The following is a 6,003-nucleotide window of genomic DNA, read 5'->3' on the forward strand; positions in this document are numbered from 1 at the left end:
ATGTTTGAAAATGGAGATTGAAGTCTTGAGAAAAGGAAGACTTGATAGCATGTGTTGGTTTTAGTTAGAATAAAGTTAAGCATCAGCTGAAATATGTATTTGCTTCTAATAATAGATCATCATTGTACTGTGGAATATTCTTAGTTTACTCAGCCTTATTCAATACTCAAACACATCTGCATGGTTGAATTCTATATTCAAGCTTTATCCTTCAATAGCTTGGCCTTCGCATTGTCAGAAAGGTTGCAGGAGAGTGTATTCTTCTCATATTTATACTGGTGCAATTAAGTTAAAATCAACAAGATTTAGAAAGTGCAAATGAATCCTTAATATTATTTTAATGTAATTTTGTGTTTGATTTGTTTAAATAATACTAAGAAAATTAAAAATAATTATGAGGAAATGAAGAAGGTGTTTTTCAATTCTTGCTAGGAAGATCTCTGGAGTGAGAGCTATACCCTATAAGGGAATTGGGAAGTTATTTGGCTACATGCCTAAAAGCCACTTCAGACCTGTTCATGAATTTGGATGGCAAGCCAAAGTCCATTTTAATTCACAGAAGTGCTTAAAAAAACAACAGAATTTATTAGGCTGTATCCAGGAGAGGTTAAATTCACATTCATTCTGCACTGGAGTAGTAACAGCTGCTGTGAGGATTAGCCTTTTGGCTGGTGGGATAAAAGAAATGCTAGCTAGCTATACTGGAGATGGAAGTATAGCAGGTTAATATAACTTATAAAATAATATCAATTTACATTAGATGGGTTGATTAAATTATTATTTGTGTTTCATATTTGGACTGAGGTAACAATTTTAAGACAGTGAGTATATTAAATAGGATGCTTTATATTTGTATATTTAAAAATACAGCACCAACTTGAAGTATCAGTGGTGTGACAACTGATAAGGAAATAAAGAATCTTTATTAGCTATAGTTACTATTCTGAATGCATCGCAGGACAATTGCTGTTGGAAAATTGCAATCATCTGATGACGGGTGGCTGTCCCCTGTGAAACACCCTGGTGGTCTAAGTCTGGATTCTGTTGGAAAAGTGTCAGTATAAAGCACTTCCACAGTTGGCATTAATTTCCTTTTTGTTGGTAGTTTCAGGAGAGCAAAAGGATCAGATGGCTGCTGAGAGCGAACTAGTTTGGTTAAGATCTCAGGGAAGAAAAAGGCATAAGGGGAGTTCAGAGGCTTGCATTGTTGCTTTGCCTATTTAGTAGGTAAAATAAGGGGCTGTAGTTTGCCAGGCTTTCTGACTAGTAAATATGTCAAAATAGTAGTAAGAAATCGTTAGGAAGGAAGAATTCTTTCTTGGAAAAACACAATGAAAATACAAAATGTAAAGTTTGGTAGCTGTACATCCAGCTGCTGTAAGAAGAAACAGACTGGACCCAGTCAAACTGTGTGCATGTCCGCAGCTGATGGCATGACCTTTTTAAAATTAATGGTTGGTTCTCTCGTTCCTGATAAGAAGAAATCTGGCAATCATGTGGAACATTTTTCTGAGGGACACAATGGACTAGGTCGGAAGCTGTTTTCACTAAATCTGCATAGATTAGTCTGAAGAGAAGTTATTTCTCACAGAGAAGGTAGAGAGTATTGGAGTAATAGAGATGACACAAACCTTTTTATGTCATCAAATACGTCTTCAAAGGAATAATACATTACATGTGGTTGCTTTTCTTTCCCCATGTATGTAGATAGAGCTAGGGTTTTTTTGCTAACATTATTAGGGTGCTGGTTTGTAATATTATTGTCTATTTTCAGACATATTGCTTGCAAGTACCCTATTTGCTGGTTTCTTTCATTCAAAGGAAAGAGAATTATTTTCTCTGGAACTGTCCTTCAAGCTCTCTGTAGCCATGGGCTTGCATTGCCATCTAGAGCCCTGGGTAGCTGTTTCCCTGCAAGTTCCATCTACAATGATAGACTATTATTACTATTATTGTTATTATTATGCATGAGCCTTTGCTACATACATCAAAGTGACCATTTTCCATCTAGAAGACTACATACATACCTGAAGCTGCTTCATTTTTTAATTTGATGCTTGAGAGCAAGGAGAGATCACGGTGGCTGTAGAACTCTGTCCCGGTTTGCTGGGCCAAACCAACCTCCCAGGACAGAACTGTGGATAGTTCTGCTGGACAAACCACCATTTACAGACAACACCCGAGATGCCCACTGAAACTAATGTAATTGATCTGAACAGTAGCCATTATCATCCTGCATGAACAGCTGTCTTCTGTCACTGATGTAAATATCCTTAGAGGGAATGGATGAAACTTTCTGTGTGCAGAAAATCTTCCAAGTTGGAGCTATCAGTTTTAGCAAGTGTTACCAGTAAACACAGGTTGAAGATCCCGCTACATTTTATTTGTGCCTCAGCTATTTAATATTTAAAATCTGAAAGAAAAGTGGAAAACCAAAAAGTATTTTTGATTAAAAATGTTTTTTATTTTTAATTTTCAGTTTAGTTTCAAATTTATACCATACATTTGTGCTATATTTTTCTAAGCCAGAGGGGGGCAAGATTGAGATTTTTAAGCAATTAAGAATGAAAGTGCCTGTGTAATTGTAGTGAATAATGGAAATGAACTGTTTTCAGTAATGACCCAGATTTGCCTCTGTCTCACATAAAACTGCCATAATCTCACTTTAATAATGATAAATTAGATATATACTAATAGTGCCTCCAGTAATTGAGATTACATACATTATTTATAGTAGGGATATAAATCCCACTTCAGTTTATATTGTTTTCTTTGCTACACTATAAGGGCTTGTGCCAAAGCCCATTAAAGCCATTGGAAGTCCTTCATTGACTTCAGTAAGCTCTGAATTAAGTTCATATTTTTCAAATAAATTTTATTCATACTTTCTGCTCTAGTAATATTTTAAATTTTAAATTGTATATTGTCAAGAAAAATTAACAGTAAGCATTCAGTATCAGTCATTCAAAGTAAGGTAGGATTTGAGTAATTGTTGTTTTCCTCCTCCTTAAACAATTTTTAAGCTCTCTCTCATTCCATTACTATCTAAAGTCCTGTCTATCTACTGTTCATTTTCTGGATCCATCTGAATCCAACCAGAGAGGCTAGTACTCTGCAGGGCACTGTGAACTAAAGCTCACATTCAGCACAAATCATTATGTGCAGGCAGGATAGGGCATATCTGATACCTCCACTTCCACAGCAGAAAGACAGAGCAACGGTCTCAGCAGGTTTGTTGATCTGTTTCTTTCTCTGGGGACAGGAATGTATGGATTAGATAGCACTCCCCAATTCAAAGGTTAATGATAATTTTTCAGTTTTTGCCCCTTGCACACACAAGTAGCTGATACTGTTCTCTCATAATTCGACTTTTATCTGTTTGTGTTGCACTGAAACCTGACACCCGATAGAATATTCTGAAACCTGGACTGTCCAGGTTAAACTTAGATATGTGTTAAGTCTGGCCTATTGTCAGAGGCTTCATAAAAATCCAAGTCAGATGTGTCTACTAGTTATTTTGTCATATTTTGTCACTCTCCTGAAGTAGCCTGTGCTGGTAGCCTAGAGACATGATTTTTCTGCTGGTTTATCCAAGTTTTACCAGGAATATTGTAGCATTTTATGGGTTTTCATTTAGTTTTTTTGTCAATGAATTTACTTGACACAGAAGCATATCTTCCTAGTTATAAACTGCTCTAATACCTCTTTAATGGTAAGTGCAATATCTTTTTCCTTCCAGCCTTTTCTAGTAATAGCTGATTTTATTAACAGACACAACCCCTTCATTCTTCATTTCTTTCAGAAGTAGGTGAATATACTCTTCTGACGATGACTTGTTGCTGTTAAATAGATTAATTTTTTTCCAAGACCGGCTCAGTCTCTATCAGAATTTTCTCTGTTCATTTTTCCAGTTAAAAGAACAGGTTTAGAGGCAGTACAATGATCCTTCTCGTTGTTTAATGATGCCAAGAAACCACTCTTATCCCGTGCCGTTCCCTTCCCATGTTCTTTTTATCTTCTCATACTCCTTCTGTCTCTGTGATTCTTTCACAAGTTCCCTTCTTCTGCTATATGTAATTGTTTTTCTTTAAATCTCCTAATTGTTCATCACACTGCCTTTAAACCTTCCACTTTTCATTTTATGATGCTTTGAATTCCTCTGGATTTCTTAGGATTTGTTTTGTTGCCTTGTTTTCTCTTTCTTCTTTCCCAAAAAATCATTTTTCATGGAAATGTTTCTGTATGTTGCTATTTGATAATATGAAACTTTTCCTCTAATTTTTTTCTGCTGTTGTTAAGAGCAGTGCTTATCTTTGTCTTGCTATTGTATGTTTAAATAGCCTCCATGATGGGACTAATTTTTTTTTTTTACACAATTTCTTAGCCATACCAGACTAAAGTATTTTTTATAGTATTTAAAATAAAAACCTCTGCCTTCTAAAGGTGGTGCTGTTTTTTGTGTTGTTTTTTTTTTCCTTCCCTTTGGATACAGAATGTAATACAAATCAAATTTGCTTAGGCAAACAAACTGTGCATTTTAAAAAGTCATTATAAAGACAGGATCCTGGGGGTCTGACAGAAAAGCTAAAACAGCTGTGCTCTCCAGTACAAACAACAAATAAATCTACAGTATCTTCTCTTCATGATCAAATAAATGAAAGAAAAGGCTCAGAAAGTAAATGATATTTTCTCTCACAGAAGCAGAGCTAAAAGAATCTAGCACCAGTTTAAATCTGAGCCTTTTCTCTTTCTTATTCTGTTAAGATCTAACTTTTTAATTAGTATTAAGCAGAAGTATTTTGATTCAACTAGCTGATGAACTCTGTTTACCTGTTTGGTATGAAGGTTGTCTTTAGACCCAAGATTAAATGGTGATTCAGAACAGTTTCTAGTGTGTTTATTCTTGTTATTGTCTTTCCATCCAAGCTAATCAATGACATTCTAGAAACAAAAATAGACATAGAATTAATTTATTTAAATAGTTAACAGGCTGTTTTCCTCATTTATTCCTAAGTAAACCTCTTGACATTTATTAGGTCATCCACTAAAGTTATTAGGAAGACTCCCATCCATTTTTAGACAAACTCTGAGAGTAGAGTAACACATGTCAGTATCTGATTTCGAGAACAGTATGGACAAAAATAATTCAGCTGGTGCTATACCTGTTTAATCTAGGGAAAAATTTATGTGTATATTCTTTACAAACTGTTTTAAAACTGTGCAATAAATTTAGCATTTATGCTTCTTTTGGTTTTCAGAGAGTACATGTATCATTAGAAACCTGTACGCTCTTTCTGGCTGATCTGCTGATTTACTGATTTGTTACCAGAGCTCTTTCTTGTGTGTATCCATAATCCCTATCTGCTTAGCCATGCCATTTTACAGTACATGATATGATCATTAACATAGTCCATGTTTGTACATTTGGACTAGAATAAGTGCTTAGATCTTTATGAAGGCACATATTATATATCTAAATAAATAACATAGCTGGTCAGCTGGAGAGATCTAGTAGTGGCTTTATAAAATGTTTCAAGGGAAAAAAAAAAACAGCTGACAGCCCAGCACGCCAGGAGAAATATTAATGACAGAAACATAAAAAGTATAGGCCTACCTCTGGCCCACACACTGTATGCAGCTTGCCCCCATTTGTCAAGGGATGAGTGTACAAGACACGAAGTATGGATGACTCTTCTTTATTTGGGAAGGGGATGAAAAGCAACCTTACCGCAAGCAAATAGATTGAAAATTAAGATGAAAAGCTGAAAGTGCTAGAAACCTGAAGGTTTCTGTCTTTCAAGTTTGATTTTTTTTTTTCTCCCACAACTGCAGAGCAAAAGGGGAATGTCTTCATCCTCCCTTCCATTCACCCCATTCTGGGCTACCCAGTTCACAGTTGTTCTCTCTCCCATACACCCGCTCTAGCACATACCAAATCTTTTAATAAACTGTTTCAGTTTATTATCCAGGTGGAAAAAAATGAATGATTTTCTTTCAGGTTAT

This window comes from Apteryx mantelli, chromosome 9 (genome assembly GCF_036417845.1).
Source record: "Apteryx mantelli isolate bAptMan1 chromosome 9, bAptMan1.hap1, whole genome shotgun sequence".
Taxonomy (NCBI): Eukaryota; Metazoa; Chordata; class Aves; order Apterygiformes; family Apterygidae; genus Apteryx; species Apteryx mantelli.